General features: G+C 45.0%; 1 protein-coding gene and 1 pseudogene across 1 annotated transcript in view; both read right to left on the reverse strand.

Annotated features, from left to right (window-relative positions):
- LOC149338141 (uncharacterized) overlaps positions 1-27,990 on the reverse strand; it is a 253,076-nt gene that overhangs the window by 32,901 nt on the left and 192,185 nt on the right. The gene's annotated exons all lie outside the window — the stretch shown is intronic.
- Positions 996-2,644, reverse strand: LOC149338144 (uncharacterized; annotated as a pseudogene).

A 27,990-nucleotide genomic window follows, 5' to 3' on the forward strand; every position in this document is an offset into this window, starting at 1 on the left:
GGAAGGTCTTGATGAAAAAAGTTGTGCTTGGCGTCATGGATAGCAGTTTGATACGATTTTTCCGCAGCGCGGTACTTCGCCCATGCGCTTTGCGTTCCATGGGCTCTTGCTGAGCGGAACAGGCGCTTCTTTTTATTTTCCAACCTTTTAAGACTTTTAGTAAACCATGGTTTGTGTGGATTAGCGTGGAAAGTTATTTGGGGAATGAATTCATTGACTAGGGCATGAAGTTTATTCTTAAATGCTAGCCAGTTCTCATGAATACTTCGTGAATGAAAACTTGAGGAAAAACTTACGAAAAACGCTGTCAGTTCGGCATTCATTATATCATAATTACCTTTGTTGTAAAGGCGGATTGTTTTATTGTATTTTGGGCGCCTAATTGCTTTAAGATCGATGTTGACATGCATAGTTTTGTGATCACTAATCTCAGGGAGGTACGTAATGGGCTGAACGCTATCTGGGCAATTAGTCAGTAATAGGTCTAAAATGTCCGCACAGTTTTGTGTTACGCGCGTAGGTTTGGATATTACTTGAGTAAGGTTAAAATTGTAGCAGAAATCTAGAAATTCCCTTGCTTCGCCATTATTAGTTGTCGGTGCGGGCTGGTGCTGCCAATCAATATTAGGAAAATTAAAGTCGCCAAAGAGGAAGATGTGTGCGTTAGGGTGCTTCGTGATAAGTTTACTTACGGAATTATTAAGCTGACAGGAAAAATCACGAGAGTTATGTGGAGCCCTATAACAGACACCGAGTAAAATCGTGTGTGGTACAGCGTGGCAGTGGAGCCATAAGATTTCCAGGTCGGACGAGTCGTCAATTATCGACATTGATAACTGCTGGCTCACCGCTATCAGTACTCCCCCTCCTCGTGAGTCCTGGCGGTCTTTCCGAAAGACTTGGAAGTCTGGCAAGTCAGTTAGTACTTCGCTGTCTGTGATGGCACCGTTCAACCAGGTTTCGGTTAGTATCAGAAGATTGCTGCTAGATGACAAGACAATATTGGAAATAAGTTCGCGCTTGGAAAGGAAACTACGTATGTTGGTGAACACAGCGGACAGGGGAACATTTTTGGGGCGGGTTTTTAGTTGTTTGCGAAGAGATGATTGCTAATCTGATTGTGGTGTAGCGATTGTTATTTCTTTCACAGTTTGCGAGATCTCATCAAAAACGTAGCGCCTGGGACCGATATGCAAGGTTTTGTAGCGTAGGGCAAATTTGTCGGAATTAGCTTTAGCAAAGGTGACTAGCTGCTTGCGGACGCTACGAACTCTGTGGGAGAAGTCTTCGCCGACACTGAATTTCGTTCCTTTAAATTTGCGGCCGTTAGAGAGTATCGTGTCTTTGATTTTGTATGAAATAAATTTGACTATTATTGGTCGAGAGCGGTTGGGTTCATGGCGGCCGAGTCGGTGGGCACGTTCTACTTCCTCAGGATGAATGGTTAAGCTCAAGTGTTGAGCGCAGTGACGAATGACCTCTCCCTCAGAGTCCGCAAACGTTTCGGAGGGGTTAGAATCGGGAATTCCATAAAATATGAGGTTGTTACGGCGGGATCTATTTTCACTATCGTCAATGCGGGCCTCGAGGGTTTCAATCTGACGAGATAGCCGAGTATTTTCAGATTTTATAATTTCTAACTCGGATTTTATGGCTGTCATGGCTTCCAAACGTGTCTCAAGATCGGTCATGCGCTTACTTAAACCAGCTATAGCACCGTCAGTGGATATAAGCTGGTTTTTAAGGCCTTGCACTTCGGAGATTAGTTGAGTTTGACCGGCGGATAACTTTTTTAGTTCTGCGAATACAGCCTCGAAATTGTTAGGTCCTGGGTTAGTTTCAATATCGCCTGCCAAGATCAGCAAGCAGCGAACAACATGAGCACATTCAAGCACAAGAAAAATGCAGCATTGCGGGCTCGGCAGCTGCACTAAGAAATAATTGCTACTTTTTTAGCATACAAGGAATGCGGATAACTAACCTGCATGATGTAGACAAACGGATTAGTGGTGTGCACGCTTGCACAGCCACCGAGCACACAAAGCGGTGAAGGCGGTCGATCGTCGCTTATATTTCCTGTGGCTGATGTTGCTGGTGATGAGGCTTTCCAGGATGGGCCGGGGAAATGGTATCCAGGGGGAGGCGCTGCCGGGCATGATGAAGTGATGACGTCGGGTTGGGGCCATGCGAAGATGCGATCGTCACTGCAGTAAACTGCAGTGGATGACGTGCTTGCTGGGGGAAGGGCCAACAACGCCGGAAGCAGGGCATTAGCGACGAAGGCGAACACCTGCATGATGTAGACAAACGGATTAGTGGTGTGCACGCTTGCACAGCCACCGAGCCCACAAAGCGGTGAAGGCGGTCGATCGTCGCTTATATTTCCTGTGGCTGATGTTGCTGGTGATGAGGCTTTCCAGGATGGGCCGGGGAAATGGTATCCAGGGGGAGGCGCTGCCGGGCATGATGAAGTGATGACGTCGGGTTGGGGCCATGCGAAGATGCGATCGTCACTGCAGTAAACTGCAGTGGATGACGTGCTTGCTGGGGGAAGGGCCAACAACGCCGGAAGCAGGGCATTAGCGACGAAGGCGAACACCTGCATGATGTAGACAAACGGATTAGTGGTGTGCACGCTTGCACAGCCACCGAGCCCACCAAAAATAATAAATAATGCCCTTGAGAGTGAATAAGTAAGGTGATGAAACAAAATATTTTAATGCATAATTTCTACAAATTCAAACTGAATTTTCTTTTCGTGCAAAGAGGGAGCCGCCACAAAAAGCTACTGCTGTCAGCGGCTTGACAAGGTGACCCAACAGGTGAAGACAAATGCAGTGTATATACCGAAACACTGAATGAAAAGCATTGGCAAGCCGCCATGGTGGCCTAGTAGTTGTGGTGCCCAGCTGCTGACCTGAAAGATGCGGGCCTGATCCCGGTCTTGTTGGCCTCATTTCAATGAAGGCGCAATGCTGGAGGCCTTTTCTACTGTGCGATGTCGGTGCACGTTCAAGAACCCCAAGTGGTCGAAATTATCCACAGCCCGCCACTACGGCGTCCTCATAGTCTGAGTCACTTTGGGACGTAGATAAACTCCATAAAACCAAACCATAGACAAGCATGGGCTCGTTCTACTTGGTCATACTTGGAGGTCCCGCCCGCAGTCTTGTACCATGGGACCTCTCGCTGTATACGCTTGAAACTTTGTTTGGATTCCTTAATAAACTTTCAACTGCAACTTCAAAAACTGCTCACACATACTCATTACAGCATACTGAACAGCAGAACAAAAGCAAGTGGTAAACTGCCCTATATACGATACAAAAAAGAAGAAGGCGAATGAGCAGCACTATTTAAAGACGTGGAGTGAAGCAACGAATCATCTATTTAATTTATACAAAGGGAAGAAAGTTGATATGTGGCACCCACCAAGCTAAAGAATAGACAAGCGCTCCAACATAATCACCAGTAAACAAAGTATATTAAGAGGAAAACGAGGTTTCAGGCAAGTTTTTTTGACACTTCAGATGTAACTGCAGCGTAAACACCCACATTCAAATTAAGGAACACACGCATGCATGGATGCTGCAGCAGCCGCATGTTATGATGCAACATGAAGTGCCGTGGATATCTTGTGCCAGGGTCACCAAAGCCATCTGGTCCATATCAGCTTCTCCGATGCTATGGGTAATGCTGTAATTGAAACGCAATGGGGTTCAGCTTAACTTAAGGACAGCGCAGCGAGCTATGGAAAGAAAAATGACAGGCGTAACGTCAAGAGATCGGAAGAGGGTGGAGTGGGTGAGGGAACAAACGCGGGTCAATTACATCCTAGTTGAAATCAAGAGGAAGAAATGGGCTTGGGCAGGGCATGTAATGCGAAGGCAAGATAACCGCTGGTCCTTAAGGGTAACGGAGTGGATTCCCAGAGAAGGCAAACAGATAGCAGGGGGCGGCACAAAGTTAGGTGGGCGGATGAGATTAAGAAGTTTGCGGGGATACGGTGCCCGCAACTGTGCACAGGACAGGGTTAATTGGAGAGACATGGGAGAGGCCTTTGCCCTGCAGTGGGCGTAGTCAGGCTGATGATGATGATTATGGGGAAGAAAAGAGGGCACGTTCCTGATTAGCATAGGGATGATAGCAAATGGGGCATGCAGGGGGAAGCTCTGACACGGTAGACAAAAAAATGGCCAGGGGTGAGGGGTGTATCTTAAGAGGATGCCCTGAAGAGAACGAAGTTGGGGGGTGGTGAGAGGTTTGTCAGGAAGAGGAAGGCTGCAAAAGAGATCCCCTCATGTTGTCACAAGAAGATTATTTTGTGCCTTCATGCGAATGTGAGTGCTTGTGCTGCAGTTGCATCCAAAGTATTTCAGAAGCATTTCTTAGACTTAGAGTTGTTTTAATGCATACAAAGCATTATCATCATTGTTGCTGTTGTTATTAATTAAACAAAAAGCCCTGCAAAGGTGTCGCAGATTAACCCCCTTCACGGAAGAGATAAGGTCTCTCAATGCACTGATGGTTTGCTGAATAATCCATCATAAAAAGCTGATAATTTCAATCAACATCTCAGGCTTGCAACAAGAATGGCAGTAACACAACACAACACCACTGGCGCACTAAAAAAAACTTTCACCTGCTTTAACATACATTCTGAGGCTCTCGAAGGGGGATCTGTCCAAGTTAGTGCACTTTTAGGTGAAATATGGCCACTTCATTGCTACCATGGTATCATCATGTTCTTGCAAACATTCCATTCTTTTTGACTGAAAGGTTTCAAGAAAATTCTGTCATATGATTTGATAGGCTTTGATATAGGCCACTATTAAAGGGAAGACAAAAAATGCATTGAGAACTACTGACCAATTTACCTGTTATTGACCCCATCCCAAATACTAGAAAAATTCCTATTTGAATGCATGACAAAATTTTTTAACAGTCTGTTTTTTTTAATCATCAGGAACGCGATATTACAAGAAGGGGCATTGCATTAATTCATTACAAATATGCAGCTGAGCTGTATTCGTCATTTCACAAATTGTTTAACTGCGCTTCTTTTCTGAGTGTTCAGAAAATCTTTGATGTGATGAAACATAGGATTTTGCCAAGCAAACTGTACCTGCTTGGCTTTTGAGCTCTGTTTTTCGCTATCCTTGAGAATTTTTTGTATAGTCGTTTATTATTAAATTAAATAACCAAAGTGAACCTGGTGGTAAACTGCCAATATATAGAGGCTGGTAAACTGCTGGATTCTATTTTATCTTCCATACTCTTTAAAAAAATTTAATCACTAATGGCTTCAGCTCGATAACTTCAGGTGCTTGGTCTTCCAGTGCATGGACAGCGCAGTTTTGCTCACACATCAAGTACACTTTGAGACAGCAATGCATTAGTTGCAGGAAAACATAAATTATATGCTTAAATCATTTTCTGACAATGGAATTTCAGCTAACGCACAAAAAAAAATGATCTCTTTCAGGAATATTTCAAAGGCTAACGATAGAGTGGTATTTTACTTAATCGTGGTTCTCTCTCCTGCAGCTGGAATTCAATGGAATATGTGAACTGAATCAAATATTCTAGCATATTCTCTTATACTATAGTGGTAGCTTAGCTTATTATGGTATGTTTGTGTCACATTACGGAAGATTCTGTGGTTGCTCTATAATGTGAAATCCTTGACTCTAGTATCCATGAGAAAAAAAAACAATATTAGAACTCAGATATGATACTCTTAGATAAGGTATTACAATATTTGTTTCAACTCCTTCATGTTTTCTATGTGGGCAATATAGCTTGAAGAATGTTTCAAATGTGTTTTGAATAGCTATCTTATGTCACCAAGTGTTCGCATATTCCTGTTTCTAGGTCTTTCCATAGTCTTTTTTACAAACAGACATTATCACCATTTTTAGATATGAAACTTTTCAACAAAATTCACTTCCCATCGAAAGTTGCGGAACCACAAAATTTAGCTAGGTACAGGAAGGCAGCACACTGGCATATATGTACCTGACAGCTTTGGTGGATCACACAAAGAGCTCTTTACTGTACCATCTGTGCACAACCCAAGGGGCAGCTGAAGCTGCTGTATTATTCTTCAGTGTTTTGCTGCATTACCATGCGCAGTTTTCTGGCAGTGAAAAAGATGTGTGTGTGTGCGTGCAGGTTAAATGAAAGTGCCTTTCCAAGATGGCATCTTGGGAAAGAACATAAGGTGAGGCTGACAATGTATAATCACGGCACAATAGAATCTATGTCATGAAAAGCAATTCTACTTTATAGCACACTTCTTGCAATATCACACTCTCATTATTGATACACTAGGGTCAGTATGACTAACATTTCAAAAAGAAAAAAAAATTAATCTGTATTTGTTGTACCTGTAATAATTGTTTCTTGTGGCTTTTGCTTGTTTTGATTCTTTTGCTTCCGGTAGGAGTAATTGCACAGTTTGCCCCTTATGTATCTACAATTGTCAGGCTGTTTATAATCTTTAATTTAATATTATGTGAATGGAAGAAAAACAGCTAAGAGGTCTGTTACACTGCCAGGCATTCATTCATGCCTTTTCAAAAATGTGTGGGCAGAATGAGTGCAGTACATTTTATTTGTTCTGCTCAGTAAATAACCTGATTTGAAACTTTGCAAGGATTGTTCTGAACATATTAATGAATGATTGAATGATTTATACTGCAATCTGGGCCTTTAAATTCTTTTACAGGGGCTGTTGGCTCTTATTGTACTGTCTGCATCATTTTTTCAGTGAGCACAGGTTCATCTGATGGTATGTTCTTCCATGCTTCACCTTTAATGGGGTAAAATGTGTGCTTTACACAATTTTCTTGCCTCAGCAGCTTTGATAACAACTAAAGTCAAGAGCTTTCAACCTGACATCTGAACAATGAGCAAATTATTTCTACTTCTATTTAATAAGAAAAGTTCAGTTTTGTGATGACCAAGTAACCATATGACCCATGTCTCACATTGCAGTTCTAATCCCTACTGTATCTCTCTGCTTGATGAAAATGCCATCATACCTTTCAATGAAAATTAAGTGGGTCTTGTACTAATATTGCACTTACTTGAAGGAGCTTTAAACCTTTTTTTCTACAGTCATGAAGGCAGTAGATAAGCTATAGTTCAGGTGAATATAATTTTCTTTCACTGGGCAATTGCCATCTGGATTTACATACGTGCAAGGGAAACATCCTAAACTGAGAATTTTACATAGTTGCAGCTGATATGAACTAGTATCACTCAGTCTCAAGCAGAAATCTGTTGGCCACAGTTTCAAATTAAGAATCATAGCTGTTTTCTAACTATATGATGCCACACCTTCTCTTGCAAAGCAGCTTCACTGTTCGAGCTGGAACCAAGTGAAACTGTGTAATCAAAACTGAGGTGTGCCTGAAATATCATTGCAAATAGTTCTAGTTAATGACATAATAAAAGGCAAATGTTTGTCCTGGACCAATAGCAGGTCGACTTCACAAGCATGGCAGATTTCGAGTGGTCACCAGCTATGGAAACCACAGGGTTGTGTGTGATCTCAACAGGGGTCAGTTGGGATTTGTCAGACTAAACTGTATACATTTTCAGTTGATACCCGTTGTCACGTGCTTCCACAGAACCTCGACGGAAGAAGCAGAAGATGGACTGACCAGCAGGGAGTTAAGGAAGAGAAAGAGCTGAAGGACGCTGGTAGGCTTCCACAACCACGGTATCGACCACGGAGCATTCAATCTACCGAAGGAGCCGTAGACTCGCAGGCTTCCCACCATTGCCATCGGACATGCCTGGAGACGACAATGCCGAGCAACCCGGGATATCCACAGCGAACAACTGGCCACATTATCGAGAGCCCCGCACATTTTTTGGAAAACCTGAAGAGGATGTTGACGAGTGGCTGAAACACTACGAGCGGGTGAGCAAATACAATCGCTGGAACGCTGTCACTAAACTGGCTAACGTGGTGTTTTTGCTTGCCGCCACTGCCCTTGACTGGTTCGACAATCATGAGGATACTCTGAATTCGTGGGCTACCTTTACGTCCGAGATCAAGAAAAATTTTGGGGAAAAAACGGCATTCATAACACCAGACGGACTTTACGAGTTTAACGTTATGCCTTTCGGATTATGTAATGCACCTGCAACATTCGAGCGGTTCATGGATACAATCCTGCGTGGCCTCAAGTGGCAAATTTGTTTATGTTATTTGGACGACGTTGTAATTTTTGGCAAAACGTTTAGTGAGCACAACAGCCGCCTGGATATTGTGCTTGATTGCATGGAACAAGCTGGCCTTATCCTCAATTCCAAGAAATGTCATTTTGGGAACCGTAAAACAATTGTTCTTGGCCATTTGGTTGATAAAGGAGGTGTTCGACCAGATCCAAAGAAAATTGAAGCTGTCAAAAGTTTTACGGTGCCTCAATCAGTGAGAGCTGCAGAGTTTTTTAGGGCTCTGCTCGTACTTTCGACGCTTTATAGCTAGGTTTGCGGACATCGCTTACCCACTGACGTGTTTGCTGCATAAAGATGCACCGTTCAATTGGACCAGCGAATGTGACGTAGCTTTCCGACATCTGAAATTTCTTTTGACCTCGGGCCCCATCCTACGCCACTTCTGCCCATCTACACCAATTGAAGTGCACACTGATGCAAGTGGTATCGGTATTGGCGCTGTACTTATACAACGCCATGGTCACGATCAGCACGTGGTAGCATATGCCAGCCGTTCATTGAGTAAGAGCGAAAGAAATTACACGGTTACTGAGCAAGAATGTCTCGCCGTTGTTTTCGCTGTTGTTTTCGCTCCCGCTCCTATCTGCACGGGAATGCTTTCACCGTCGTGACCGACCACCACTCGCTTTGCTGGCTAGTGAGTCTTCGTGACCCCTGTGGCCGGCTTGCTCGATGGGCTTTGCGCCTACAAGAATTTAATTTCACTGTGGTGCATAAAAGCGGCCGTAAACACTCAGATGCCGATTGTCTTTCCCGTTTGCCGCTTCAAACGACTGATGACGCCGCAGACAACTTTGATGAATACTTGGCGCCACTTTCACAAGCGTTCCCCGATCTTCAAGTTTTCCGAACTGAGCAACGCAGAGACCAAACATTAACCTCTTTGTTTGATGCCGCTCAAGATGCTGTAAAGAATACTTTTTGCATTCGCGACGGTTTCCTTTATAAGAAGAATTTCGCTTCTGGAGGAGCACGCATGCTTCTTGTCGTAGCCGAAAACCTACGCATCACAGTTCTTGAAATGATGCACGACGACGCCACGTCTGGGCACTTGGGAGTGACACGCACACTCCACCGCACACAACAACGGTTTTACTGGCCTAACATGCGTTCAACCATCCAGCACTATGTAGCCAGCTGTGTGCAATGCCAGCGCTTTAAGCTGCCGACTTCGAGTCCACCGGGCAAACTGCGGCCAATCACACCTCCAACAGCCCCGTTTGAGCAAGTTGGCATTGACCTCCTTGGACCTTTCCCACGGTCCTCTAAAGGAAATCGATGGATTCTTGTGTGCGTAGACCACTTAACCCGTTATTGTGAGACAGCCGCGATACCAGCTGCTACTGCGTCTGAAGTATCTAACTTCTTACTTCGATTCGTCATTCTTCGGCACGGCCCTCCTGCAGTTCTCATTAGCAACCGTGGACGCCAATTTACAGCGGACGTTGTTGAAGAACTTCTACGCCTCAGCAACTGCAGTTTTCGCCACTCCACGCCATATCATCCCCAAACGAACGGTGTGGTAGAACGCACTAATCGGACGCTGACCACCATGCTTGCTATGTACGTCGCTGCAGATCATAAGGACTGGGATGGCGTCCTCCCGTTCATTACTCCCGTTCATACAACCCGTTCATACAACACAGCGCAACATGAGACAACTGGCTACAGCCCCTTTTACCTGCTCTATGCTCGTTCACCTCGCTGCGGCCTTGACACCATTCTACCATTTTTCATCCACGATGAACCTTCTCTTGCGACCACACTCTGCAGAGCTGAAGAAGCTCGCCAGCTTGCCCGCGTTCGAATTTTATCTTCGCAAGAGCATTCCAAGAACCGCTACGACGTCCAACACCACCAACTTTCTTACGTTCCTGGTGACATTGTGTGGTTGTGGACCCCTCTACGCAAGCGTGGTCTGTGTCAGAAACTGCTATCCCACTACACTGGACCGTTTGTTGTGTTGGAGTGCATAAGTGACGTTAATTACGTTATCTCACGACTAAATGCTAGTGGTCGACGGTCACGCCAGTCTCGGGTGGTGCATGTAGCCCGCCTCAAGCGATTCCATCCCAGACGGTCTATTTAACTCGCCCGACGGGCTTCGTCTGCGAGGAGGGAAATGTCACGTGCTTCCACAGAACCTCGACGGAAGAAGCAGAAGATGGACTGACCAGCAGGGAGTTAAGGAAATGAAAGAGCTGAAGGACGCTGGTAGGCTTCCTGCTTCCATCCTGCTCCGACCGATCCCCTCTGTGAATAAACCCCCGTGCGTGCTAAGCACGTAACACCCGTCAAACACCTGCAGGTATTGCAGCTGTGTTAAGGCTTCTGCTGTAATCTTTCTGTGCAAGGTGTATCCCAGCTGGGATTAGTTCTTTTATAAGGAATTAACAGCTCTTAAAGGGATCTGCTTTTACACTGGCTGAGCTTGAAAAAGAGTAGTAGGGAATGAAGTGTGTATATACTTTAGTGACCGCAGTGGGAACTGCTCAAGGGAAGAGCTGGGTATGCACTCGTAGGCGTGGCTGCGAGCGCTCCTGGCCCGTGCAGTTTCGCCCATTTGGGCACCCCAAACTCAGTGCGCTGCAGCCGAGAGAATCACATTTTGAGAAATCTAAAAACTGATGCGGATATTATGGTCAGCTATAATAAGGGGCATTACTATAACTGGTAAAAAGTTAAATATTATATATTAATTTACAAGCCTGCGGGTTAAATAAATATCTTAGCTGTATTTAATCTATTTAAAAAATTGCCACATCTTCAGTGAAACACTCTGTAGGCCATCACTTTTGGACTAATTACAGCTTGTAGAGTACTTTCTCAAGGATATATTAGGATTGGCATATATATGTTGCAATTGAAAACTCTCATAGCCACCTGCTGAGTTAATTTTATTTTCTTTTTTTGTTTTTGCTGTACACGCTTGAGTTATTTTCTTCTTCAGTGACTACTACACATTTCACATTGCAGTAAAAACCAGTTCAACTGCAAATGTCGGTGCACATACTACGACACATTTCGCTAGTGACTACTTCTCTGTTGCAAGCGATCAACCTGTGCCAGCTCGCCCTGTTACCCATGCTTCTGGCCGAAAACGTCAACTGCAGCCATGGAATCAGCATTCTTGAATATGCATGACATCTGTGGTCATGTTGTCCAGGTGGTGATGTATGTGATTTGTGTGCATCTGGGAGAGACAATATGAAGTTAAATTTTTTTGGGCTACACATGTGTGTACGACCTAAAGCGAGAGTTGAGAGTGCACTCAAGTGTCCACACATAGTTGTTAAATGCACCAGAGCATCAAATGCAACAAAACACATTGCTGCAGAGTTTTTCATAGGACCGCAAAAAAAAAGTAACAGCCAGGAAACGTAGCAGATGAATGTTTAGCGTGAAAAAAAATTGTGCACTGTTGCCTGTAGTTTTTTTTTATTATTATGACGTGTGCGTCATATCCTTTTCTGGAATTAGCAAGGCTGTGTGGTTCTCAGGATCGTTCTGCACGAGCAAAGAAGACCAAACAACACAAGTGATGAGTGTGCCATTTTTTCCCTGCTAGCTATATAGCTCAAATTTCGATTTCGCTTCTGAGCAGCTGTCTGTGGAAGGGTTTTAGCAGCTAAGAGGGAGCATGCCTATAGAGCGTGCGAAGGTGCGGTACGCGCGCTCCTCTTCGCTTTTTCGGGGTGGCCACATTAATCCCATAGGATCATCGCCTATTGGAATCTCGAAATTGTGTATCTTAAGGTGCAGGTGACAAGAATAAAGCGGATGGCAGAAACAAAACCGTCGGAGCCAACGCGCGCAACTGCATCTCGTGTGCCGTCTGCCGCGGCATAGTTTCGTTTTCGTTTTCGCGCTTTAGGGTCGTTCGCGCTGGCATCACAGCGGCGATGTAACTGTGCCAACAGCCGCACCAAAAATCACCTATTCTCTAAGCGTGCTCGCTTTGGCGTGGGGGCTTCCCGCCAGAAGTCGCCTAACACAGCGGCGGACAAGCGCCGATAGAGTGTATAGTTTCGCTTTTTCTACCCGGCACTGACATTGCACACGCATTAAACCAATGCCGGAAAGGTGTAAACTATTACCGCGAGGCGACTTCCGCGGCACGCGATGCGGAAATGATGCAACAATTGCATTATGTAACAGATACAGGCGATCGAGTTTCAATTACGTATACATGGGTTTCGATCTATGGCAGCTGGACTGGCTCATGAAAACGTAGCACTGGTAAAACGCAGCAACCGCGAACGTAACAGCGGGGTTCTACTCGAGGTTTGTTTTGCAGGAAAAAAAATCAATCCTTCCACTCAGCTGCGGAACAACATATAACGCGTACTTCCATCTCGTATCGATATCACCGTTTCGCTGTACCGCACGCAAGCACCACGATCAGTGCTTTTAGTGGCAAAACCTATTGAGCACGACCCTTCCTCAAACACACGCACTCACAGTGAACTCTCGTTGTTTCGTGCTCGCTTTCTTAGCTCAAACTTTTGGTCAAATTCTATTCGAAGTGAGGGTGCCAAGAGTGGACACGTGTGAGCGGCACGGTGGTTTTGTAGCCGCGTGCTGCTCTCTTTCAGCAGTCTTATATTTATGTTTGTTGCGAGTAAACTTGTGAGATTTGCGCCAAGACTTTTGAAGATGAAGGCAAGGACCATCACTTTTAGAGCCAAATTGTGCGCGCGCCATGAAAAGGATATATATCGTTGCAACGCCAAGTGCCAATGGTCGGGCATTAACTGTTAAGGGTCTGAAAATTTGTTCAAATCATGCCGATTTGAAATTAAGGGTAAGGGGACCGAAAATAGTTCTTGACACAGAGTTCGGAATAAAGAAAGCCCGACTAGAAAGTTTAATTCATTCACTGGTCTTGTCATTCTTACGCGACCGCTCATCAGCACTGGCAGCATTAGCGTCGCCTCATAGATGCCACTCGATAGGCCTCGCACGTTCTAAAATAAACTGGCCCCACGTTGTGACAGGAGCGCAGGGAAAAAAAAGGAACTGCAGTGAAGCAGCCGCAAAAACCACAACCCACACCAAGCAACGCGCGCATAGTGCATGTAATGACCCTTCATCGACTGTCGGTCCGGGGGCTGTCGAAACACGATGGCCGCGTGCAGCACGCTGCATTGCCATGCTTCATCATCGGCCAGGACAGGTAAACTGTACGGTCGTTGAATAAGCGTGTACTGCCGGCAGTTTTGTCGCATTGAAATACGAGATTTTGACGGGACCGAAGTACCTTTTTGTAAATACCGCAGATTTGAATGAAGCAATTTCCGTGTGTGTACAGTACACACCCTACATACCTCTCGGGCAATAATGGCCCTTAGCAGCTAAGCAAGGTTAGAGCAAGAAGAAAATTAAATCTGACATTAACAAGTGATGCGAATTCAATCAGGCACTGTTCTGTTTGAGGAAAGATAGGTCAGAAACGGTAAGAGAAGACTGTAAATCGAATTTGCCAAATATCGTTTTAATCATTTAGGGCCCTTTGTTAACAGGTAAAGACCAACATTACCCAGTTTGTGCAACCAAAGCATCATCATGAAAACTGGGTGAAACCCAATTCCTGCTCAAAAATTGCCGTCAAGAGAAATGTAGTTTGCAACAAACTGAAGCTACCGTATTGAAATTGGCAGATGTCTTGAACCTGAAAACAATGGATGAACTAGCCACGTGATGTTTTCCAGGTCGTGTTGCATGGCATGAATTACCGTGGAAGAGTTTTCTTTATGCTCTTTCGAGTGCAGTTTCGGGAGATACCAATTTCACTAACTGCCAGCGAGAGCCAAGCGCTACAGAATCTGCCTCATTTGCAGTGGGTTGGAACCCCAGTAGTGCTAGGATGGTTGCCTTGCCTTTTTGAAATACCTACAAAGACCATTCAGTTAAAAGCACCCATATTACAATATTCAGCACAATTTCCTAGCACTGTCAGTGCTGTATGAGGTGGTGGTATAGGCAGAAGCATCCCACATCAAGGGATGGTCCCTCCTATGCATTGAAAGTACACGTGCAGCGCCCACGAACATTCATTACCTGATCTACATTTTCACTGGGCTTCAGTACCCTTCTAGCAGTAGTCTCAGAGCAGCTGGTCAGTGAAATTTATTTTGCTCATTAACTTTGTGCAGCATTTTCTGCTGCAGGGGCATAAACAGAGAGGCAATATGCGGCTCTGCAGAGGAAACAAAGTGGAGGCTGGGTATGGTCTCAACCGACTGTTTTGTAACATGATTTTTCTATAGGGCCAACCAAGTTGTTAGTAATCTATTCGTATGCTTCATTAATCACCGACAAGGCACGTTGGTAGGAATACCTTTATTTGGCACAGCAGTTCTGGCAGCAATGGGTATATTGTCATTCTGCTTGTAGGCCAAGGTGCAGACTTGTGAGCATGTTCTTGAGCCAGTAGCCTGGAACGATGAATAGGTGCCTTGGACCAGAGAATGCTGCGTCATGCAAGGTCGGTTGCTGCAGTCCCTCCCCTAGTGTCAGCCATATGCAGGGTTGGATGCCACGAAAAGAGAAAACAAAAGTGGGCAAGCTCAGAAAAGTAAAATGCAACTAATAAACCACCAGGAGAAACCCACAAACAAATGCACACACAAAAAAAATGGAATGCATGCAAGAGAGAAAAAGATAAGGACATCTCCCAATTGTGTTCAGGAAAGTAAAAAGAGCACTAAATTCTACACAAACCACACAGAAAGACGGACAGGACGGGCGCTGCTGTCTTTCTGTGTGGTTAGTGTAGAATGTAGCGCTGTTTTTACTTTCCTGAACACAATGTCACACCAACTAGCCCAGCAAAAGGTACTGTTAAACATCTGCCAACAGACTATCGCAGCAGCCTACGCACTCCAGTAGTGGCCTTGTGCATGGACATTTGAAAGATCTTAAAAAAAGGATAAAAGCAACATTGTTGAAGATGTGCTCGAAGAACCACACACAAAAAGAAGTGTGCACAGAGCTCAAGAGAGAATGAAAATACAGTTAAACCTGGATGTAACGAACCTCTATGTAACGAATTCCTGGATTTAACGAAAATTTTGAATTCCCTAACGCTGCCCCCATTGAAGCCCATGTATTTTCGACCTCGATGTAACGAAGACGTTGCGGCAGTTAACCTTGATGTAACGAACTTGCAAAGCTGATCAGTCATTACTTTTTGCACTTTTAAGGAAAATTCGACCAAATAAATGCACTATATTAGTGAATATTAATATTGTACGGAGCCAACAGCTACGCGAACGCCTGGGATCACCGCGACTGGCCGCGACCAAGCGAACTTAGCGATGATGATGATAGCGACGGTTAACGCGCGGCTAGCGCCGCCCCGTGCCTAACGTAGCAGCCTGTTCAGGCTTTGCTTGGGTAGCGTGGCACCAGGTGGTGTTTGTAGCGGCGGTTGATTCTTTTCTTTTGTTGCATTTTTTATGTATGGATTTGAAAAAAAGAATTTTTATTTTGTGATTTCCATTTGTTTCAATGACTTAGACACAGTTATGTGTAAGAATTCACTTTAAAAGCAACGCTGATGGCCGGTTCTTTCATGGCAAGGGATGGAGACACGCGCGTGTCACCATCCATGTAGGGGGGCTATATCGCTCGAGACACGCAGATACCCACGTGACAACATAATGAAACAAAAGGGCGCATAAAACCGACATAAACTTTTTATAATATTCAGTTACAGCTTAAATACTCACCTATAATAGTACAAGTGTTGGGTTTTGTTTTAAAATTTGGTTGAAATTGTTTTAAAGCGCATGAGTTGAGGCGAGGCGGCGGAGTTCGCACCCATGAACTGTAGAAAATGAATTGAATTTCGTCCAGACCGTCGACTCGGAGGCACTTAGTTCGCCCACGCGGAGATACTCGATGCCGAGCAAGCGTACGACAGCGTACCCCATGCCGTGCTTTTACCCATGTTTTTACCTCCCTGTCGGACTCGGACCTGGGGCCTCCGGAGCGTCTGCTGGTCGACATTCTACGTCTCTGTGAGGAAAACACTGCCGTCGCGCACTTCGGGTCCTCGATAGGCCCCATCGCAGTGAGGAAAGGTCTGCGCCAAGGGTGTCTGTCGTTGCCACTCGTATATTCTATATGGCGAGCATCGAGCGAGAGCTGCTTAGGTCGCACATCGGTTTCCGCCTCAGCTGGCATGGATGACGACCGCTGACTGCCGGGTAAAGCCCTCGCGGACGATCTAGTACTGCCTGTGGAATACCCCCAAGGATTTGCAATTTCTGCTCAGCGACTGCCAGAATGTGGTTACTCGTTTCAACCGACGGCTCAGCTCCAAGAAGACTGTGGTTGTCTGTTTGGCTGGAAGCAACACGGATTAATCTTGAAAAATAAGACCTTCGCCCAGAGTTTATAGTTCCGATGTCTGGGAGTGGAGATGTTCGCCGAAAATCCGTTACTGCCTTCACAAGGCTACCGACAGGCTGCCCTTACCTTCCGTGGCGCCGATTGCATCAGACAGTGGAGAGCACGCTATGCTGAATGTGTGAGCAAGCAGACAAAACTGCGGAACACTTGGCTCTCTGCTGCCAAGGCCTGTCTTATCCACCACGGATGACAAATTCTACAGGCGTTTGGGTCTCCATTTCCCACCCAGCTAGAGGAACTGGATCGTGATCACAGCAGCAAACGTAATGTCCGAGCCCCAGTGGAGACCATCGAGAAGCACCTTGCTGGATGGTGGGTGCTGTGTACCAACGATACTAGGAGCACCTCAATGAACACTGGTTGGGGGTGTCATGTGGCAGCAGTCACTGAAATTGCCACCAAGCTTACGATGTGCTGCTGTCATTGCTGTTCCAGTTGTCTATATGTGTGTGTGTGTGTTCATGCATGTGCATATGCGTTATGTGTAGGGAGTAACTATAGTTGTGTGTGCTATGTGCATGTGTTTGTTGGTTGGTTTGGTTGGTTTATGGGGTTTAACGTCCAAAGCGACTGAGGCTATGAGAGACGCCGTAGTGAAGGGCTCCGGAAATTTCGACCACCTGGGGTTCTTTAACGTGCACTGACATCGCACAGTACACGAGCCTCTAGAAATTTTCCCCCAAAGAAATTCCAGCCGCCGCGGCCGGGATCGAACCCGCGTCTTCGGGTCAGCAGCCGAGCACCATAGTCACTGAGCCACCGCGGCGGCAGACATGTGTTTGTGTACTCTGGCTGGGCACCACAGCAGCTGTGCCCATCTGATTCAAAGGACAAGGCCACAGTCATCATCAGGCTGTCTCGACGAACTCAGCTCTCCACTGTTCCACAGGGGGGAAAGAATTATCATGCAGGATCTCAGAAGATTTGGGATGCATAGCAATTTCATCGAGTGCAATTTCTAACTACATACAGGGCTTCGATGGCGCACTGTGCTCGATGCCACTGTGATGCTTCAAGCTATTGAAAGCAAAGAAAGTTCCCTGTGCCCGCCCCTCAAAATTGTTTTCATTTTTTTGGGTGCTTGTGAAGATTCGTGAGGCCTTCAAATACGAAAGACCTGAAGTGCTCTGTAGCCAGACCGTTTGTCTGGCTTCCATTGGTTACTATCACATAAAGAGTAGTGCATATCTGCGCATGTTTCTGTAAATAAGCTCTCCAGCAGTGCGGCCTGGAATAAAAGTCTCCATCTCCAACTTTTGTTTTTCAAACGAACAGATCAGCTTCAATGGCCAGTGCTCTAGAGCACTATGCTATCAGCACAGCCGATCACTCTCTCGTGTTAAAGTACAACACACTCTTGCACTATGCACTGCATATTGTCATCTTCATCAGCTTCCAGGTGCGAATACATCGGATCACCTTAGCCTCAATCAGAGCTTAGCCTAGTCTAATATCCTTGCCAGACTTGCCGACGACCCAGCAAAACAAAACCATGAGCCAATCAGGCTAAACACACGCATTTGCACGTCTGTTCAGGTGAACTATGTGAAAACCCTATCCTTCTTTGTCTAGAATTAGATTATTATTTCTTGTCTGACACAGTGAGAACTGCAGTTGGAAATAGTGCATTGCATATCTTGGTTGCACATATGAGGATATATGCACTGATGTAAAATGTGTAAACTGGGTGCAGATAGCTTTGGGTTCTGTTTTTCGAAATGCTCGAGCTGATTCTTGTAGGATATTAGCAAGGAAAAGCTATGTACCACATTTTCCTAGCTTTTTCTTTGCAAGTTTTTTTCTTTCTAGAGTCCTTTTTGCAAATTGTTTTTCCTGCTGCTGTTCTATCTACTCCTCCAATTTGAACCACTAGGTCAGCGGCCTTACCACGGCATGTGGCTAGGTCAGTAGTACTTCAGTCAAGGAGAAATTCAGAAATCCTCAGTTGCTGTGCATTGCACGTGCACCCTTAAGAACGCCAGCTGGTCAACGTTAATCTGGTGTACATCGCTATGGTGTTCCTAATAGCTCACGTGTCGCTGAGGGATGTTAAGTCACAAATCTTACAATTTAATTTTTTTTCCAATTTCTAGGGAGCTCAAGTTAGTCTTGTGTCTCTTAACGTATATTTCCCTCCATAGGAGAGTAGGGAGACATTTACACCCATTCGCGTTTAATTGTTATACACGGTGGGTGAGTGGTGCCATAGATAGAGCACAAAACTGCACGGGAACACTTAATTTCCTCATCCGCATTAACCTTTGAAAGGATAGAGCAGACAAAAAACAATGACTGAAACATCTGTGTTCTAAGGCACTTTAGCTGAGTCCCAGAGCCAAAAGTAGTGTGCTGGTATGACTTATTTTGCAGTTCTTATAGTCACTTCAGTATGCCTACAGTGCTAAATTTAAGGGAAGAACCTTGCTCGGTTGGCGGAAAGACTCTTGGGAAAGCTGAAGAAAAAGGCTACGCCTAACCCTCAGGGGCACCAGGAAGAGACACAGAATAAGGTCGTGTCCATCTGGGTATCTGCACGGTGTCTCTCATCGTCTAGGAAAGATCACAGCGTGACACAATGCGCAGGTGGTGTTCTCCGCCATTCATAAAGTTTAGAAAGTGTTTGCTGCAGTGAATGAGAAGCTGGAACCGGCCTCTTCCTGAAAGTACGTTCAAAAGTGCTCTCTATCACATGCAGACAAGTTCATTAGGTGCAAAGAAGGGGTGGTGTGTAGGGTTCCTTTGTAATGCGGAAAGATATATTATAGGCAAACGGCTAGGTGCTGAAACGTCAGATTCGAAGAGTGCGAAAAATTCCTTCACAAGGAAAAAATCCCTTTCTTCTAACCTTGTGCTACACTGCTACGAATGCAAAGAACATGATGATTATCTTTGCGTGCGGGACTTACATAACACGTCGATAGCATGCAAGTGTAGTAACCAGATAGGCAGGGAAATTTTTGAAGCATATTGCATCGCTAAGAACTCGGGCACGTGTGTAGCAAAACCGTCTGTTGCTTTGCAGAGAAACAAGACAGCATTCCTAAATAAGTGCCTTTCCTGTGCAGTGTAACCCTTGATGTTCGTTTTTGTTTCGTTTTAAGTTTCATACGTTTTCACCTTATATATTTTCTGATTTTTCCGTTAAACCTTCAATTGTTAGACAGTACCCGTGTCATTTTCTATTTTGCCGGTCTTTGTCTGTTTTTGGCTGGTCTTCAAGATGAACTACATCCAACTCGCCCAATACAGCGTGGTGGCAAATTTAAAGCCTGAACAATTTGGCTGCAGAAGCAATGTTTTTGTCGGGCTCAGCCCAAATTTACGGAAACTCGGTGCCTTCAGGAAAACATCAACCACCCACAAGTGTACGAATACGGAGCAAATTTTTATTTTGAATAAGTGTTGATGTCTATAAGAAGAAAATGTCTGAGTTCACAATATCATTTTGCAATTGCTGTGTAAAAAACAATCATGTGATGTGACAAAAATAAAATGCTGTTTTTTTAAATTAGTTCCATGCCCCTTCCTAAAACAAAAATCACACCTGGCATGAAGAGCACTCTGCCCCCCATTGGCATTAGTTACAGAAATGGGCATGGGCCAAGCAGTGGCAGAGTTATGGGTCACTCTTGGAGGAGGTGGTTTGGGGGGAGAATCCCATTTGGACCATGTATTTACGGGCGCTTTTTTGTCTAAAAAATAGGGTTCAGTTTGGTTTGCCTGTGTGAAATTTCTTGCTTGGGAAGGATTTTCCACCCCATCCCGGCATAAATCTGCCCCTAGAGCCCAGTTTATGTGAACAGAGGCAGTTCTGGCAATTTGAGAATTTTGGGCATCAACAGCACCCTTTAGCCCAGATCACTTCCACCTTCTAACATATTGTGTGAACTGTGGCGGAGACCATGCAGCTTATTCTTGTCCATGTTTAGTGTGGAAAAAGGAAGACAATGCAATAAGGCTGAAAGTCAGAGAAAACGTTTAATTTTCTTAAGCACGCACGGGCACATGACAGTCTTCAAAACGTGCCTCTCGTGATGTGTTCATGTGTATAGAATAGTAAAGTAGCCCAGGTAGTCGGACTTTTTTTGAGATAAGTAGTGAAGCGTAGCTGGCAAATATTCTGAACTGAGCCATGAAAACCAGGCAACCTTTATTCCTCAAGAGCAAAGCATGATATCTTGTTTGCACTCACTGATGAGGGAAAAAATCTGAGAGTGATAATGAGGGTGGTATTTTAATTAAGGGCAGCACAGTGAAGCATGGAAAGTAACATGGCAGGGCAACGATAAAGGGTTTGAGGAGATCCTAATGAGTTAGGGAGCAAGTAGGGGGTAAGGAAATGCTAGCTGAAATCAAGGAAATGTACACGGTGAGTATGTGGAGGATGGGTAACTGATGATCCATTATACTAAAGGAATGAATTTAATATGGATAAGTTTATAAGACTACTAAGTCATCTGTATCGGTCGTGTTGCGTTATGGTAGGACAGTTATGTCGAGTCAGATTTCCTTACATCACTATGATATGAGGTGGGCATACAGCAAGCACAAGCAGTAAAGAAAAAAAAATTAGGTGCAGAGCAGAAAGCGGAAGAGAGGAATAAAATTGTCAAATGCAACCACCTATGGTAAACGCTCACGAATGTTCATTAACACACATAGGATGTTTCGCTACCAAAAGACACGTGCAAACTGAAATGCATATATCACATAATAGGACTGAAGAAATAGAAAGACGCTTACAGAAAATATTGTTGCAGTGTTCAGAGACTAGGTTTTTGTACTGAAAAACCTGTTGAAGTTAGTTTCTTAATTAATCATGGGGCTGCATGATGTATCATTTGTCAGCCAAGTCCTGTAAGGCTGAAGCAAAGGTTCCAATATACTTGTTTTCAAAATTTATAAAATGGTGCCAAGGTTGGCTTGACGTGCGACAGTTGTAGAAAGATGTATGGTCATGGTGAAAAATAGATCTTTCATGTTTGACGGCTTTGCTGTGTGTAATTTAAACCAACATTAGCTATGCAACACATAATGTTCTTTTGCAACATGTAAATTTGTTTTTGCCTATGGTAGCTTGAATAGTACTTCTTAAGACAAAGGAACAGTAGTCTTCCTGTCCTAAAACATTGAAAAAAGGGCCGCAATTGGGCTTTATCGCATAAAGCAGATTTAAGTTACTGGCCTGTTGAAGAAATTTTCTGGTCAAGGGGTCTTCTCGAAAGCATTTCTTGCCACAAAAGCTACACGCAAGGCCTGTAGAAAGCTGGCACCTACCCAGGAGCACTGGGGATTGAACCCAGCACCGTCCACATGCCAGGCACATGCCCAAACTTCTAGGCCACCGCCTAGCAGTCATAAAATTTTATTTGTTAGCGTAACTGATAATTCAAGCAGTGTACTGTTTTTTAAGGAAAAAAAATTTGTGCCAGTTACCTTAAGAGAGTAACTTACATGAACATTTCACTTCTTGTCAAGGACATGTAGATGTTGTGGCACTAGTGATGTTGTTAAGGGGCAGGCAAGATTAGCCTTGCAATGAAAGTTGCAGAGCTGGTCCACCTGTATCACGTAGTCTGTAAACAAAATACAACTCCTAGCATTGCTCTCTCTCAAAAGGAACTGTGAGATTATGCGTCTCGAAGTGTCAAGAACAGCCTCGTCACGTTAAATAATATTTACTTTTGTTTCCCTGAAATCAAATACCTACTGATCCTTTAGAAATGACACAGAGCATTTTATGTGCTGCATGGGACCCTTGTTTTCCTGAAGGGAGAGAGAGACTAATGAATACAGGAGAGGTATGCTTGGTTTTTAGCACAGCATGCTACTCCAGGTGAGGGTGAAAGAAGAAAAGAAGCTGAGAAGAAGGGGGTGAAAAAGAGAGGAAAAGGAAAAAAGTAAATGGTGAAAAAGTTAAATATAGCATAGTCAACACTCATGCACTCACATACACACATAATTATCAAAGTGTGTCCACCAACCCATCTCCCTAAGAAAAACTAATAATGCTTTTGTCCCTAATGCAGCCAAAGCCACATCACTCCAGGGTACAAGAAACTGCTCCAGGTGCACGGGGTCATCCTGACGGAGTCCTAAAGCACTTAACAGTGCCTTGCAATGGTTAATAAAGGTTTGGCAGCAGCAGATCAAGTGTTGAAGACCTTCGCGCACACCACATGTCTGGCACAGAGGGCTACTTGATGCACCAATGTTATGAAGATGGCATTTAGTGAAGGGAACGTCCATGCCAATTCAGTGCCGGCAATTGCAATCATGTATATTTAAATTGCGTGGCATGCGGAAGTCACAGGTTGGGTTGATATGAAGAAGGAGTCTACATTGACACTGCGGATCACACCAAAAAGAGCACTGCATCTGCCAGCATTTGGTAGCCAGAAGACTCATGCTATCACAACGGGAAAAGGGCATGTGTGGTTGCAAGGATGTGTCACCGTGCGCCGACCTCACTGCACCGTCAGCATGATCGTTGTCTGCGAGGCCGCAGTGAGTGGGTAACGCCTGAAGCACAACACGGTGACGTAGCTCACAGGCCTCGGTGTGTAATCTGTTCAAGTCATCGACGATGCTCTCCTGAAGGCTTAGTGATGACTTTATCGATGGTAGTGCAGTGTGAGAGTCACTGAAGATAACCCATGCGATTGGCAGTTGTTGCAGAATGTAAGTAAACGCTGCTCTTAGAGTAGCCAGCTCGGTAGCAGTCACCGAGTCACTGTAGTTGTGGTGCACAGTGACGGAGTCCAGGCGCCAATTGCTGATGAGATGGAAGTGTCAGAGCCATCAGTGTAGATGTGGTGGTGCACACTGTAGCAACCATAAATGTGCTCAAGAGCAAAGTATTTAAGTGCAGGATCAGGGGTGTTTGTTTTTATTTTAATGCCAGAGACTGTTGTCCTGATGTGCCATGCTATGTACCTGCAAGGTGGGGAGGAGGTTGTGACAGAGTATGTTTGGTATTTTTATGGAAGGTCAGAAATTGGAAACTTCGTCTGTGTAATATTCTGTGAATGAATGGTTAAGTACACGAGCCACAAACCGCACCTCGGCACGAAGGAGCTCCAGGGTTAACAGTACTGATGCAGATAGGCGTCTGCTCTCTGCTAGAGTACCCACTGTGGAGGTGTTCTTGGGAAGACCAATGCAGATTCGCAAGGCTTTAGCTTGCATAGCTTCACGGATTTTAATATTTGCTTGCGAAATACCCTGAAGAGCAGGGAGACTGTAGTGAAGGCCCAGGTTGAAGGTCCATACAGCCGTAGTAATGAAGGTGTAGAACAGCCTCTTCTGATAGTGGAGAGCATACAAATGATAGAGACGCAAGAGCAGAGCTTGACTTTCAGCTGTTGCACATGTGGGGACCATGATAGCGACCTGTCAAACGTCACCTTCTGGAATTTATTGCTTGTGACGTATTGTATTGGGGTACCAGCAAGTTTCAGCACGTAGCATGAAAGATCGCGCCTCGAAAATGCAAAAGCTGAGCTTTTATCTGGCAGCATGGCGAGACCGTGCTGACCTAAGAATGATTCAATGCAGCGTTTTGCCCTCTTTAGTCGGACGTCCATAATGCGCCTGTTGCATCCGGGTTCAACTCTAGGTGGTAACCATTTTTCCAAGCCAACAAGTTAGATATTGAAAAGGGTGTGACTTAAAATCCCCCTCTGAGGTACTTCGCACGATATTTGATGCAGAGCTGTGCTACCTTAACTTGCTGACGTGAAAATCCATCTTTCATGCAGATAGTCCCCTAACCAGTCATACATTCATCCACCAATGCTAACTGATTGTAAGGCTGAATGAATTGACTCATGTGTGACATTATCAAAGGCTTCCTTTATGTCAAGAAACACAGCAATGGTCATAGACCACTCTGCTCTGCTGCGTTCGACACAACTGGTATGGTAATGTTGTCAATGCTGCTGCATCCTTTTTGGAAACCAGACATGGTCGGAGGGTAAATTTCCCTGTTCATCTGGTCCCAGGTAGGGCGGGAGTGTCCCATTTTCTCCATCGGCTTTCCGATGTAGCTCGGAAGCGCAATGCAACGGTAGGCGCTTAAGTCAGTTGATGGTTTTCTAGGCTTGAGGATAGGTATGACATGTGCATGCTTCCAGCATGTTTCAAGGCAGCCGGACTCGCAGGAAGTGTTATAAACTGTGAGCACCTCAACCTTGGCCTTACTTCTCAAGTGATAAAGGTCAGGGTAGCTTACACATTTTATTGGTAGCTGCCAGAGCCGCATGGAGTTCTTCTGTTGAGACCGGTTCGTCAAGGAGGGCAGTGTTATAGGTGAAGGGGTAAAGCTCTGGAGAGGCAATGGCACCAATATGGCTGTTAATCGAGCAATGATCTTAGAACAAGAAGCCTCCGCTGCGTTGAGACGAAAAATATTCGCATTTACACCTAAGCACTTAAAAGGATTTAGTGGCACGGGCTGACTGGCTGCATACAGTGCTACATACCTTAGAAAGAGGCTTTCTGGGATAAAGCTTTGCGCAAAAGGATCGCCATTCCCATCTTGCGGGCTTGTTCAAATGGCGCTGAACATGTTTCTGTGCACTCCTAACAACGCTGATGTCTTCTCTATAATTTGTCCGGCATGCTCGTCTCTATGCTCTGCGGTGAATTGCTAGAAGTCGCTCATATTCACTTCTACAGCTGAGTACACTTTTTGTAGAGTTATAACCTTAGTGCTGGATGTTTTAGCATGTTTTGCTCAACAGATGAACAAAGTTGGTGAACAAAGTTTTGGTGAACAGATGCTTCGCGTGGGTGGTTTCATGTCGCATACTGCGGCTGCCGGGAAGTGTACTCGCTACAGGAGGTGGCTCAATGTTTTGATGCGGTGGCAGAGGAGGGAGTTCAGCCATGCCCTCAATGCACAGATTTCATTTTTGTCCGGCGGTTATGGAGCTTTCTTCCCCGGTGATGAATTTTTCCTGCAGTGACTTCCTGTCGTGCATTGTAGTTGAGGGCGGGCCCGAGAGATGGCGCCACCATACCGTGTGGAGACTGGGGCGAACACACGGAGTGGCGGGAAACGAGCGCGGCGAGTTGCCCAGTTGCCCGGTGGCCGGCACCATGTTTGGAGCTACGGCAGTCCAATAAATGTGTGTGTGCTGTTACAGTGAACTAGTCATTCCCTCGGTAACTTCCCTGGATTTGATTTTGTTCAATTAAAGCAGTTTTTGCTGACTTATAGTCTGTATTGTTGGAGTGTACTTGTAGATGATTTTTCTTCTTTTGGTAAACAGTGTAGCAGAAAAACGTCGCCTCGTGGGGCTTACCGGAGTTAGGACAAAGGGGCCGGGTTGGCTTACACATTCATTTCGGTTTGCACATTTATTTCCAGCTGGAAGAAAAGAGATAACTATTAAGGGCACAGGGTAAGGTAAAATGAGACACAAAAATAGTTTTCTTTTCTTTTGCAATTTCAGAAGTTCAATTCTTTCTATACATGTTCCATGATCGCACTTTCCTCGGAAAGCCATATTTCAGGCTGAAAAACGCTTTTTCCGAAACCAAGTAGTCAGCGGCCACACCCCCTTTCCTGATACACTCCGCGTTTATCGCCAATTTTTTCAACCAAAAAGTCCACCACCTGATTTCAAATCTTCTCTGAAATTAGCTGCATATAAAAAATTGTTTGCCAACTATTGTTCAGCTGTCTTTTTTAGCCAAGATAATCCTGAGACGCTGCGCATGTTTTTTCCACGTTTCTGCAACACTCATGCAGCTGCGCACGAGTGCTTTCCCTTCCGATGAGTAATATACTTTTTGCCGGTGTTGGTTGTTGTTGATAATATGAGACGCCTAGAGCAAAGAAGGCCTTCGGCAGGCGTGAATTTCACGGCAACCGTTACACTCATCGTGAAAAATCAAAAGGATGTCCATGACCTAATGAGACGCCGAACGCCAAACGCGCCAGCTCCTCGACATCGAAGCTTTCAAGATTTTCTGTGTGCTTCCAGGAAGAGGATGTGCTACAGAGCAGCAGCCAATGTGCCTTAATAGACATGGACGGCATTTGTGCCGCAATTACAGAGTTTTGTGTGTAGACAGCGCGGTGGAAGGGTTGAGCTCACCGAAATTCTGACAAAGCTCGCGTTTGTTAGGCTTCAGATCCTAAGAATGGCAGCACTGGACGCTCCTATATCATTTAATGATGGTAGCATCGCACGGGCCAACGTTTTGAAGGCGTGTGGATTGACCCAGGGCGCCACACCATCGAGTGGCTAAGGGAAGCTGACCACAAGCGTGTGTACTTTGCGGACCGAGCAACACGACAGCTTGCAAAAAAGAGGCCCGGCGAGCAAAATGACAAGCCCAAACGCAAAAAATTGACGGCGACAGTGAATACGAAGTACGGGGCTATTAAATCAATGGCTATGAATGTGTTTGTGCGAATAAAAAGTTGTTTTTCACATCTTTATTCACTTTAGGCTCAATTATCTCAAAACAGTGTTTTTCCTTACAAAGGTACCATTATTTCCAATGTCTTTCAAGACAGACAGCTGATTTTCCTTTGCAACCATCTACACAAGTGTTGGCAACTACTGAACTAGAATTAAGCAATTTCACTCAGTAGTTTTTCTGTTATGAATTTTGAAATGTGAAAAGAAAGCCGAAATTTATGTACTACAGGTAGAAATTTCATTAAAAACAAAATTTTCAAGACACCTCAATTATTCTAGTTCAGTAAAAAGAACGCAAAATTTGGAACAAAATGATATATATATTACTAAGGTACACCTATTAGTTGGCGAGAAACATGTACCTCAACATGGCCTAAAATGCATGGGAAGTATAGGGCTTACCCTGTGCCCTTAAGACTAAGGAAAATATAATGTTTCAGGAAGCACGAAGACGGTTCACACAAACACAAGGAATGTTCTAGCTCACAGGAAAAAAGTGGCAGTGGCTTAGTTCACCTACGCCAGGATATACGTAGCGAGAGGTACGGTATATCCCTTGTTACGTCTAGTTGCTTTGCTTATTCCACGGCCGCATCACCGTCATTTATATACCGCGACCCTCCTCCTCCCCTTGCCGTGCATTTGCAGTAGAGCACGACACGCCAGCTGCGTGTCGCGCATGCGCAGTCTCGGTCGGAGGCGAGCAGCGTCGGCGCGTGGCGCCGGCAGCTGTGACGTCATTCGGCTCCTCGCGCATGCACACAAGTGGCGCCGAAGGCCCACTGAAACTGCGAGTGATGTAGGTTTCGCTATACCGATGCGGTGCAACGGAGTGGGGAACCACACCAACCAATACACTAAAGTCACTGGAACTCTGAGTTCC

Source organism: Amblyomma mixtum, chromosome 6, assembly GCF_055824585.1.
Source record: "Amblyomma mixtum isolate Tamu chromosome 6, ASM5582458v1, whole genome shotgun sequence".
NCBI classification, from domain to species: Eukaryota; Metazoa; Arthropoda; class Arachnida; order Ixodida; family Ixodidae; genus Amblyomma; species Amblyomma mixtum.